Below are 12,868 nucleotides of genomic sequence, written 5' to 3'. Positions count from 1 at the left end.
CATTGATTGATATATAGAGGTAGAGAGGTAGAGAGGTATGTGCATATATGTTATCACATCCTTTACAGCTTTCTATAAGGTCACTTTAAAATTGCTTCACAGCCCACTGCCATAACCAGCATGTACTGCTTTGAATAAACATATGCAAGAAAAATAGCAACCCCCTATTGGATAGGATACTTTCTATGCAACCGCCAATCAGATAATACTACTACTACTTTGTATACAGCAAAATGAAGGAAGCTCCACAGCAAACAGTAGATCTCCTGTCCTAGTGTTTGAACTATTTAGTAGACAAATGTCTGCAAGGCAACAATTATACAACTGTTTCTTTAGGGCATTGCTGTATTTTCAGGCTATGCCCCAATATCAGATTTAAACAGAGGCTGCCGCTGCCGGTGAAATTTGCAATTCTATTTGTGGCTTCCAGAATTTGAGAAAAGGTTTTTTAGACATAGTCTGGTAAGTAATACAGTTTCCTAGACATAGCACACAGTAGTAAGCAAACCGTGCCAGCTAGATATGCACGATCTGTTTAATTTACTAATCGAAATTCGGACAAAATTTTTGTTATTCAGAGATTTGAATGTATCCGAATTTCCAAATCACAATGGTAACGAATTGCAATTTAATCAATTTCAATTTAACGAATAAATTATAATGAAACTAAATAATATGACGAAAAAATGAATTAGAAAAACTTGAAAATAAATTTGAATTCGAATTGGAAACATATTGCAATACAGAAAGGTATACAAGTGAAATAAGATGATGATAAGAATAGAAATTAAAAAATAGAATAGAATAGAACTAATATAGCCATCTTCCAAAATCGATTAGAAAATAAAAAATATATTAGCCGAAACCGAACATACTAAACAAATTTTCGAAAACAAATCATTCTAGCATAACGAATACGAAGAAACAAAATTACTAGCTTAACAAACTGATCTGAAATGAAACAAGTTTTTCTGTTGTGCACATCTCTAGTGCCAGCCCTGAGAAGCCAAAAACGTGGGATTAGACCTTTGTACATCTGCAGATACCTGATTTTATATGCCAATTTGGAGCAAATCCAATTTTGTAATGATAATGCACATTTTACTGCATGTTACCACAGCACACAGATGTAAGACCAGCTCATATCACTAACAAGAATATTTTAAGTACTCTCATTGATCAAAGTGGTTGTTGTGTTCTTATCCCCATTGGGGGGATTCTCCTTCACTTGCTGACTTTTTTGACAGGTGTTAGCATAAAAACTTTTGATTAAAAAGTGAGGAGAAATATTCCCAAGGGGTACCCTCAAAGCAATTTTTAGTCCAGTTTACCTAGCATGTGATTGCGCGGTGTATACAGTAATTTGTTGACCTCCCAGTCATTGCTGTGCATGATTTCGTTGTTGGCAAACTGCATGTGCTGCCCAAACACAAATTCCAAATGTCATTTTTAATTTGTTCATTTGAAAATACAATGTAGACTCAGATAGGATGCTATGGGCAACATAGACATTGTTCTGATACAGTGCATCCGGAAAGTATTCACAGCGCTTAACTTTTTCCACATTTTGTTATGTTACAGCCTTATTCCAAAATGGATTAAATTCATTATTTTCCTCAAAATTCTGCAAACAATACCCCATAATGACAACGTGAAAGAAGTTTGTTTGAAATCTTTGAAAATGTATTAAATATAAAAATGAAACAACTCACATGTACATAAGTATACACAGCCTTTGCTCAATACTTTATTGAAGCACCTTTGGCACCAATTACAGCCTCGTCTTTTTGAGTATGACGCTATAAAGCTTGGCACACCTATTTTTGGACAGTTTCTCCCATTCTTCTTTGCAGGACCTCTCAAGCTCCATCAGGTTGGATGGGGAGCGTTGGTGAACAGCCATTTTCAGATCTCTCCAGAGATGTTCAATCGGGTTCAAGTCTGGGCTCTGCCTGGGCCACTCAAGGACATTCAGAGTTGTCCCATAGCCATCCCTTTGTTATCTTGGCTGTGTGATTAGGGTCGTTGTTTGGTAGGCAGATGAACCATCGCCCCAGTCTGAGGTCCAGAGCACTCTGGAGCAGGTTTTCATCAAGGATGTCTCTGTACATTGCTGCATTCATCTTTTCCTCGATCCTGACTAGTCTCCCAGTTCCTGATGCTAAAAAACATCCCCACAGCATGATGCTGCCACCATCATCCTTCACTGTAGGGCTGGTAATGGCCAGGTGATGAGCAGTGCCTGGTTTCCTCCAGACATGACGCTTGCCATTCAGGCCAAATAGTTCAATTTTTGTTTCATCATACCAGAGAATTTTGTTTCTCATGGTCTGAGAGTCCTTCAGGTGCCTTTTGGCAAAATCAAGGCGGGCTGTCATGTGCCTTCTACTGAGGAGTGGCTTCCGTCTGACCACTCTATCATACAGGCCTGATTGGTGGAGTGCTGCAGAAATGGTTGTTCTTCTGAAAGGTTCTCCTTTCTCCACTGAGAAACGCTGGAGCTCTGTTAGAATGACCATCAGGTTCTTGGTCACCTCGCTGACTAAGGCTCTTCTCCCCCAATCGCTCTGTATGGCCAGGCAGCCCACTCTAGAAAGAGACCTGATGGTTCATTTCTTCCATTGACGGATGCTAGAGACCACTGTGCTCATTGAGACCTTCAATGCTGCAGACAGTTTTCTGTACCCTTCCCCATATTTGTGCCTCCATACAATCCTGTCTCGGAGGTCTACAGACAATTCCTTCAACTTCATGGCTTGGTTTGTGCTCTGACATGCACTGTTAACTGTGGGACCTTAAATAGACAGGTGTGTGTCTTTCCAAATCACGTCCAATCAACTAAATTTACCACAGGTGGACTCCAATTAAGTTGTAGAAACATCTCAAGGATGATCAAGTCCAGAAGTCCAGATAGAGAAGGGGATGCCACCGCTTCAGGCAGGTCAGCTGAAACAAAAACCTCCTCTAGAATTAAATTTATGGATAAGGGCAAGTTGATACCCCTAGACGCTTTACGGAATAGTCATGGCAGATTCCCAATGGACTGGTGGAGACACCAACAGCTCCAACATTTCATTGCGACCCAGGGTGCCTCAGTGAGAGGGCTGGACACTATCACCACACTGGAAAGACTGTTCATTGAGGACGAGCCCACTCCCCATCTGATCTCTGAGATATATAGGCTTTTGGGATCAGTGTCCGCCGTCAGCAAGCCGGCTTTTATACGGGAATGGGAGCGGGATCTAGGGGTAGAGTTCACACCGGAACAACGTTCGTACATGTACAGACTAGCACACTCCAGCTCCATAGTGTCTAGAATGCAAGAAACTAACTACAAGCTTCTGACTCGCTGGTATCGCGTACCAGCTGTCATATCAAGTATTTACCCCTCAGTTTCGGACCGTTGCTGGCGGGGCTGCGGTCAGAAAGGCACCCTCCTCCATATTTGGTGGAAATGCTCAGCAATCAAGCCTTTTTGGATGGAAATACATACTTCTATTAAAAATGCCTTGCAGATCGAAATCCCGTTCTCCCCAACACACTTCCTCTTGCACCTCCCTACCCTTCCTCTGAGCCATTACAAAAAAAGCGCCCTTCCTCATTTACTAAATGCCGCTAAACGGCTTATAACTCTCTATTGGAAATGTCCGCAGATCCCTACTTTAACAGAATGGCTACAGAAGGTGGGCGATATTAGAGAGGCGGAGGAGTGGGTGGAGAGGCGCAAAGATAGGAGTGAGCGTTTTAATGGTGTTTGGGCCCAGTGGCGGAAGTATACTACTGACGCTAACCCTGTGTCATCTAGCCTGGATGTCGCGCTGCTGGAGCTAGCAGAGCCCTCCTTGAAGCTGAGGTGGCCTGTGAATGGTGACGTGCGTGCCTGATCACTATGTCTCACTGGCCTACTGGTAGCGCAATGATATGTACTCTTCCTTTTTTTTTTGTGTGGCTCATAAGGTCTACAGTTGAAGGTTAATCTGAGGCGCTATGCACTGCTAGTGGTTAAAGGCATGTTCATATGTTTCTCTCTCTAGTTATCACCATGTCGTTACCCGTTTGGGTGTATTAGTTAGGGGTTCCGCCTGGCGGCCTCGGTACCTTAGTGAATTAGCGGCCAAATTGGCCTTGTAGGAGGCCCGGGGGGTGCTTCCCCCTTGCTGGAGGTCAGTTGGAGGCTTGTAGCCCCCCTCCCGAGGGACCCACCTGGTCTTTGATGGCCCCGAGGCCGATTCTTGCCCCCCCAGTACATAGGTGGGGGGCTGGGAGAAGATAGGTCTGGGCTGAGGCCGTGGAGGCAGGAAACTCTTTAAACTCACTATGACTCTTTTATAATGTGGAATGGTGTAGAGATAACCTAACCCCCCACTCCCCTTGCCCCTCTGTTTTCATATTCTTTGTCTAACTCTTAGGTTTACAATGTATAGTCCGCAATTCTATGTGGAAAGACCAATTGTACATTATGTGTTTTGTATGTTCTCTATAAAATAAAATAAAGATTACATAAAAAAAACCTCCTCTAGAATTGAAGAGCCCCAGGTGCTGGCTAATGCGTATAACAAATGAAGATGAATGGAAAACTCTGGACAGCCGCACTCCAAAGAAAATTTCTTTTGCCTTTATTGAAAAATCGGGATCACACTGTACAAGCCACAGCAAAGCCATACATACAGGATCTGACGCGTTTCACACTATGGAGAGTGCTTATGAGTAAGCACTCTCCGCAGTGTGAAACTCGTCAGTTCCTGTCTGTATCGCTTTGCTGTGGCTTGTACAGTGTGATCCCGATGTTTGAGTAAGCACTCTCCATAGTGTGAAACACGTCAGCTCCTGTCTGTATTGCTTTGCTGTGGCTTGTACAGTGCGATCCCGATTTTTGAGTAAGCACTCTCCGTAGTGTAAAATGCGTCAGCTCCTGTCTGTATCGCTTTGCTGTGGCTTGTACAGTGTGATCCCGATTTTTGAGTAAGCACTCTCCGTAGTGTGAAACGTGTCAGCTTCTGTCTGTATCGCTTTGCTGTGGCTTGTACAGTGTGTTCCCGATTTTTCAATAAAGGCAAAAGAAATTTTCTTTGGAGTTCGGCTGTCCAGAGTTTTCCATTCATCTTCATCTCAAGGATGATTATTGGAAATGGGATGCACCTGAGCTAAATTTTGAGTGTCATGGCAAAGGCTGTGATACTTATGTACATGGGATTTCTTTGTTTTTTTATTTTAAATACATTTGCAAAGATTCCAAACAAACTTCTTTCACGTGGTCATTATGGGGTATTGTTTGTAGAATTTTTAGGAAAATAATAAATGTAGTCAATTTTGGAATAAGGCTATAACATAACAAAATATGGAAAAAGTAAAGCGCTGTGAATACTTTCCGGATGCACTGTAAACGAGGACTTGCTAGGAAAAACAATCCATCCCATCTACATGCTCGTTCCCTAGCCAACAGTCAGTTCTGTTCTCCAAAAACATTTCCACAAGATTCTGCGCACCGAGGCAGGAAATTGCAGCTTACACTGGTATCAGTAAAAGACAGCTGAACGCCCGCAGCTTGATATATCCAACTTCATCAGTGCCAAAATGGACTCTACAAGTCAGTCTTCTGTGGTACAACAAAGATATCTGGCAGACACCCAGCACAGATTTAATTGCAGTGCTGTTCTGTTCCATATCTCCGTGTGCTGCCTGCTCCATGAGAACTCCAGGAAAAAAACTCTACTATATGCTAGCTGCCTTTTTTTGCCATATAAAAAGCGTGCAACTCATGGTGGATAAAAATCAATGATTTTTTTTTTTTTTAATTAAAAAAAATCAGATTTTTTTTCAATTTAAATCTGATTTTTTATTTTATTTTATATCAAATTAATTTTATTAAAATGCTTTTGGAGTAAAAATCGATCTAAAGATAGTTTTCTTTTTAAGATACATTAATAATTTAGTTTATTCAGCATGAAATGGAGCTTAGTTATGTAGCATGAGGCTGTATATTCTAGGGGTGCAACGGATCAAAAAACTCACGGTTCAGATCGTTTCTCGGATCAGGAGTCACGGTTCGGATCATTTTCGGATCAACAAAAAAAAAATCTCCCCCACTGAAATATCCACAATCTCCCTATTGGCAGGGTGTGGCAGGGTATTGGCAGAGTATTGCAGGGTATTGGTGGGTATATTGGCAGGGTATTGGCAGGTATATTGGCAGGGTATTGGCAGGTATATTGGCAGAGTATTGGCAGGTATATTGGCAGGGTATTGGCAGGTATATTGGCAGGGTATTGGCAGACTATTGGCAGGGTATGGCAGACTATTGGCAGGGTATGGAAGACTATTGGCAGGGTATGGCAGACTATTGGCAGGGTATGGAAGAGTATTGGCAGGGTATGGAAGAGTATTGACAGGGCATTGCAGAGTATTGGCAGGGCATTGCAGCAGGGTATTGCAGAGTATTGGCAGGGCATTGCAGAGTATTGGCAGGGCATTGCAGAGTATTGGCAGGACATTGCAGCAGGGTATTGCAGAGTATTGGCAGGGCATTGCAGAGTATTGGCAGGGCATTGCAAAGTATTGGCAGGGCATTGCAAAGTATTGGCAGGGCATTGCAGAGTATTGGCAGGGCATTGCAGTAGGGCATTGCAGAGTATTGGCAGGGCATTGCAGAGTATTGGCACTGCTGCCATACGATCTCTCCCCTCCACTGTACAGATCAGTACACAGAGGGGAAAGAGGAACCGGCGTCATGAAATGACGCCGGTTTGTTAAAAGTGATCGCTCCGACCCACACTGCAAACATTGCGCTCCAGTTTTAACTTTAAGTGGACATCCACAGCTCTGACATATTTGGGTACTCTTGTCCCAGCAAACCTTAACCATACCTTTAGGCTGAATTTCCCACCCTTACTAGCAAAAACAAGAAATATACTGACGTCTTGGAGTAAAGGCCTACACTCCTGGTTCGGTAGATGCAACCTTATCAAGATGTGCATCTTGCCCAAATACCTTTACATGTTACAAGCACTCCCAATTGCGATCCCCACATCCTACTTTAGAAAGGTGCACAGTCAATTCCATAAATTCATATGGGCAAACAAGAAATCGAGATTACCACGTACACTCCTATCTATGCCCAAAGCTTCCGGAGGCCTTGCTGTCCCGGACGTGAGAAAATACTACCAAGCTGTACACCTGGGCAGAGTTATAGACTGGTGTCGCCACCAAGACCTTAAATTGTGGACACACCTGGAACAGGCCCAGGTGCAAATACCCTTGCAGGGAGCTCTGTGGTGCTATGAACACCTTCGAGTACAAGACAAAAGACACCCGCTGATAGGGACGACGCTTCAGGTGAGCTCACAAACATGCCAAATGCAATTACTATCGTCGGCTAACTCCCCACTCTATCCAATTATAGGAAACCCGCAATTCTCCCCGGGTCTAGACCCTCAGGTTAAAAATTTACTTCTGAGCTTAAAACGCACACAAGCTCGACATTTTCTGACAGGAGATTCATGGCCATCCGTGGAGATATTAAGCGACCAAACGGGCCCTTTTAAGTTATCTTTTTGGACGGCTGTCCAGTTGAGACACTTCCTCACGTCTATACCTAACCCACAGGGGTACGCACAACCTCTAACGACATTTGAAGATTACTGCTCAGAGGAGGGTGCACTCGCAAAGACGCTATCGATAATGTATAACCTACTCATCACCCCGACGGACGACACACATCTAACCTTTATACGTAAATGGGAGAGAGATCTGAACTATACATTTACATCAGACCAGATTCAACATGTAGTAACTTTTTCGCTAAAGTCCTCTATTTGCACAAAAATACAGGAAACTAACTATAAACTTTTGACGAGGTGGTACCTAACCCCCCAAGCCCTACATACCTTCTACCCGAACACCTCGACACTTTGTTGGAGATGTCGGGTGGAGAGGGGCACGTTGCTGCACGTATTCTGGTCCTGCTCGAAACTCTCACATTTCTGGTCCACCATTAGAGCAACCATCCAAAAATTCACGGAATACAATATCCCCAATGACCCGGCCTTTTTTCTGTTACACGTAAATACTATACCAACTAAAAGATACAAAAAGTCCATCGTGCGACACTTAGTTAACGCAGCTAAATCCTGTATCCCACGCCATTGGAAAAGACAAACTCCACCAACCGTGGCGGAGTGGGTTCGGAGGGTGGAGGAGATTAGTAGAATGGAAGACCTGGTACTAACGGCGAGACACCAACAGGAAAAATATAGAAAGACGTGGGCAATATGGCAACAATTTATTCTGTCCTCAGAGGGCACCACCCTTAGAACCGCCTGATAAGCTCACTTCTCCAGGCAATACAAAATCTGAGGCTGTCCTGAATCAACCAGAGCCCCCCCCCCCCCTATACCCCCCCCCTACAAGTCCCTCCCTTTCTTCCCTTTATCCTTATCTCTTCCTACCCCTCTTTTTCCCGATGTACATCTATGATTATCTCCGCTGCCCCTTCCCTCTTGGGTACTGAGGGTCTGCCTGAGTGGGATAGGAGGCGAGTGGAGACTAATGGAGAGAAATGTTAAATGTGAATATTTACTGCTGACCTTATATTGTACGAAATCTATCAATGTATAGGATTATTTAGGAAGGTAAATGAATATATCTCTCCTCATTTCCAATGTATGTATGTATCGTACTGTATTGTATGTTTTAAGCCCATGTTGGGCCTGTAAAAAATAAATAAAACCTAATATTTGAAAAAAAAAAAAGTGATCGCTCCATCATTTGACGGAGCGATCACGTGCTAAACGGCCGCCGGGTGTACCAAGATGGCCGCCGCTCCGGAGCTAGGCCGAAGCCGCGGCCTTTCCTATGGCCAAGGCCACAGAGCGCTCCGCGGATCGCGGATGTCCCGTACGGATCAACCTCCGCGGATTGGATCACGGATCGATGACGATCCGTTGCACCCCTAGTATATTCTGCAATATTTACATTTTTGGAAAACTCATTTGATGAATCCAAGCTCTGCAAGCTGAGATAATGTGCACTGCATCGATGCATTCACACAATTTTACAGTAACCATGAGATAAAACAAAGTTCAGGAATATTCCTTTATTATCCATTTATTATCCTTATCCATTGTTTTGCAAATCTATGTACACTACAAACTGTATGATTGAATTGGTTCTGATATTTTCTGTTTTACTAACCTGACAGCTTATTATTCTAAATAGGAAACCTTCATTTTGTTTGCAAATAGTAAAGATTGTAACTAACAGCAAGAATGAGTCCTTACATTTAAAGAGAACCTACATTTTTGGGCTGAATTCGGACCTGAAATGGACCAAAAGACGCACTGGACTCCTGTGCAAATTCTCACTGGAGCCGCAGTGGAGATATGTTAACCGGCTCCGGTCACAATCTCCTACCATGCAAATTGTATGCGGGGATAGCTTTTTTTTTTTGTTTTTTTAGCTTAATTTAACTTTTTTTTTGTAATTCCTTTATTTTCCAAAGAAAGTTACACATAACAATCAGGAAAAATAGTATTTACAGTATCTCAAATAGAAAACAAATAGGTAAATAATCGGAGGCCGGGTCCAAGAACAATGGGCCCGGCGTTGCACTGCCGGTCATCACAGAGTATACTTATTGATAGATAGTGCTCAGTGTGTCACACTAGAGTGTCTTAGATATATTTATGTAGATGGTCTAGGCACATGTGGTCCAATGAATGAAACAGTGAGATAGACTCACATATAGTATTCGGTGGAATAAGCTAACTTAGCTTGGAATTTTCCAGGTAACGTAGCGGGGGGTTAATACTTCCCCTGGGTCTAACAAGCCCAGGGATGGGGCAATATGAAAGCAGGATATGAACCAGGATATACAACATATCTGAAGGGTGTATCCCATCACTCGGTTTTCAATGGGTGACTAAAAATAGGGGAGGTGTAAGGCAGGGGGAACAACCAGCTCGCATGCGCCACCTCCTGTATATATGCGTTGGTGTACACAAAGTGGTTCCAGGGTCGCCAGGTCTCTTGAATGGTCTCCTCTCAGTTATGCAAGGTAGCTGTGAGATCTTCCATGCCTCTCAAATAGTTCACCTTGGAGAATTCAACTTTTTTTTACCTGTTTTTTAAATTGAGTTCAATTCAACTTTAACGTCTTCCTGTGGAGATCAAAACTTTAGGGAAGCAGCACTGAGAGCAGGAGCCAGCATCATTGTAGGTTGTAAACTGCGAGTGCTGAGGTAAGAAATTTAACACTGAGTTTCATGGGGAATGTTTATTTTCTTGTGCTCAATGTGTTGACCACTTGACCTCCGGACGGTTTTACATCCCTTCTTGACCAGAGCATTTTTTTGCTATTTAGCACTGCACTACTTTAACTGGTAATTGTACGGTCATGCAACGCTGTACCCAAACAAAATTTATATATTTTTTTTCACACAAATAGAGCTATCTTTTGGTGGTATTTGATTACCACTGCTGTTTTTTATTGTTCATGATATAAACGAAAAAGAGACCGAAAAAAATCAATATTTTTTATTTTCTGCTAAAAAACATAACCAATAAAAAAAAAAAAAAGTCTTCATAATATTTGGCCAAAATGTTTTCGGCCACATGTCTTTGGTAAGAAAAAATCCCAATAAGCATATATTGATTGGTTTGCATGAAAGTAAGCCTAGGTTCACACTGTAGCGATGCGGGAACCAGCGCGATTTCTAGCCCCGTTCCCGCATCGCATCTCTCCCACAGGCAGTTCACACTGCCCTCTGCCAACCACTGCGGGTATCAATACAATGTTAATGAGAACAGTTCACAGATCGCAGTGTAAACTGTGAACTTGCACAGGAATCAGATCACATGGGTGAGAGCACCCATGCGATCCGATTCCAGTGCGGAAAAAAAAAAAGTCCCGGCACTATTTTCCTGCGAATCCAATGCGAGTTCAGCCATACAACTGTATGGCTGAACTTGCGTCGCACAGACATCACATGTGATCGGCACCGCAGTGCGGGTGCGAATCACATGCGATGTTGCACAAGTGTGAACCCAGGCTTATAGCCCCTACAAACTATGGTATATACAGTATACTGGAATAGTTTTTTTTTTTTTTTAACCACTTCCATACTGGGCCTATTCTGGCACTCCTCTCCTAAATGTAAAAGTCATAATTTTTTTGCTAAAAAATTATTTTTGAGCAGAGACGCTAAAATGGTGCTTGTTGCAACTTTTTACATCACACGGTATTTGTGCAGCAATTTTTCAAACGTGTTATTTTTGTAAAAGAAACTGTTTCATGAATTAAAAAAACACAAAATACTAAAGTTGGCCCGATTTTTTTGTATAATGTGAAAGATGATGTTACGCCGAGTAAATAGATACCCAACATGTCACGCTTTAAAACTGCGCACACTCTAGGAATATCGCCAAACCTAAAAATCTTCATCGACGATGCTTTAATTTTTTTTTTTTTACAGGTTACCAGTTTAGAGTTACAGAAAAGGTCTAGTACTAGAATTGTTGCTCTCGCTCTAACGTTCGCGGGGATACCTCACATACGTAGTTTGAACGCCCATTTACATATGCAGGCATGACATGCGTATGCGTTCGCTTCTGGGGGGGGGGTTGTTTTATTGTTTATTTTACTTTTATTTTTTTTTATTTTTACACTTTCCCTTTAAAATTCTTTTGATCATTTTTACTCCTATTATAAGGAATGTAACCATCCCTTTTAATTATAAATAGGGCATGACAGGTCCTCTTTACAGCGAAATCTGGGGTCTATAAGTCCCCACATCTCGCCTCTAGGCTGGAAAGCCTGAAATAAAAAAATAAAAAGAATCTCGGCTTCCCAGCCGAGGAAACAGCAGTGTTTACATCTGCCGAGGCCGGACATGATGTCATAACGTCACGCAGAAGGTCATAGAGACTGCCGGGGACCATCTGGTCCACGGTATTCTCTATAGTAAATGGCCGCCACCGGTCGGTTCATTCTCCAGCTCGCCGATCACATGGGCGAGCCAGGAGAAGCACTGGAGGGCGACGGCCAGTAAAGGCAATCAAGTGGCTGAACAGGTATGACAGAGAATCAAATAAAGAAGAAAACTGAATGATGCATGTAGTTGCATTCAGATTTAACCACTTAAATTACAGGACGACATATGAAGTCCACCTAAGGAGAAGTGGTTAATACTACTAATGGCGGTGATCAGCGACTTATAGTGGCATTGCGGCGGACAATCTGACACTAACTGATGCTGGGGGAGAACTGACTAATTGCCACTGACTTCACCAGTGACATTAATACAGTGATCATACTATATACTATACACTGTCACTGTACTAATCACACTAGCTGGGTGATCAAGGGGTTAAATGTGTGCCTACCGATGTGTAATGTGTGCTGCTTTTACTAATAGACCTCTAAGTTTCGCTTCCCTGAGAATCAGAGAGATCATTCTCTGTGTACAGAGCTCTGCGTTGATTGTCAACACAGAGCTCTGGGCTGTAATTGTACACAGCTGATCAGCAGGTCCAGGCCATGAATCATGAGTATGAGTACGTCGCTTTGCCCACACAAGTCGCCTGTCAGCAGTACATTGCGGACAGACAGGAAGTGGTTAAACTAAAACACCCTGAGGGTTTAATACTATATTAAAGTAGAAATACAACCTAAATCTAACTAGTCCTAAAAATGTCCCCTACCCTCTCCTAACACCTATGCTGGCTAACCTGTGAAAAATAGATGTATATATAATTACCTATTTTCAGCCCGCTCCTGTCCAGTCACACGATCCCCTGTGCCAGCCAGTGGTGGCTGCTGGGGGAGTTTAGAGCTTGACAATAGTGACATCACCCATAGGCTCCCACATCCCAG

The 12,868-nt window shown here is 42.8% G+C and overlaps 1 long non-coding RNA gene across 1 annotated transcript in view; it reads right to left on the bottom strand.

The window, feature by feature from the left end:
* LOC141113558 (uncharacterized) overlaps positions 1–12,868 on the bottom strand; it is a 219,441-nt gene that overhangs the window by 202,173 nt on the left and 4,400 nt on the right. The gene's annotated exons all lie outside the window — the stretch shown is intronic.

This window comes from Aquarana catesbeiana, linkage group LG12, assembly GCF_042186555.1.
Source record: "Aquarana catesbeiana isolate 2022-GZ linkage group LG12, ASM4218655v1, whole genome shotgun sequence".
Taxonomy (NCBI): Eukaryota; Metazoa; Chordata; class Amphibia; order Anura; family Ranidae; genus Aquarana; species Aquarana catesbeiana.
The sequence above is the reverse complement of the archived record's forward strand: the minus strand, read 5'-3'. Positions and strand labels throughout refer to the sequence as shown.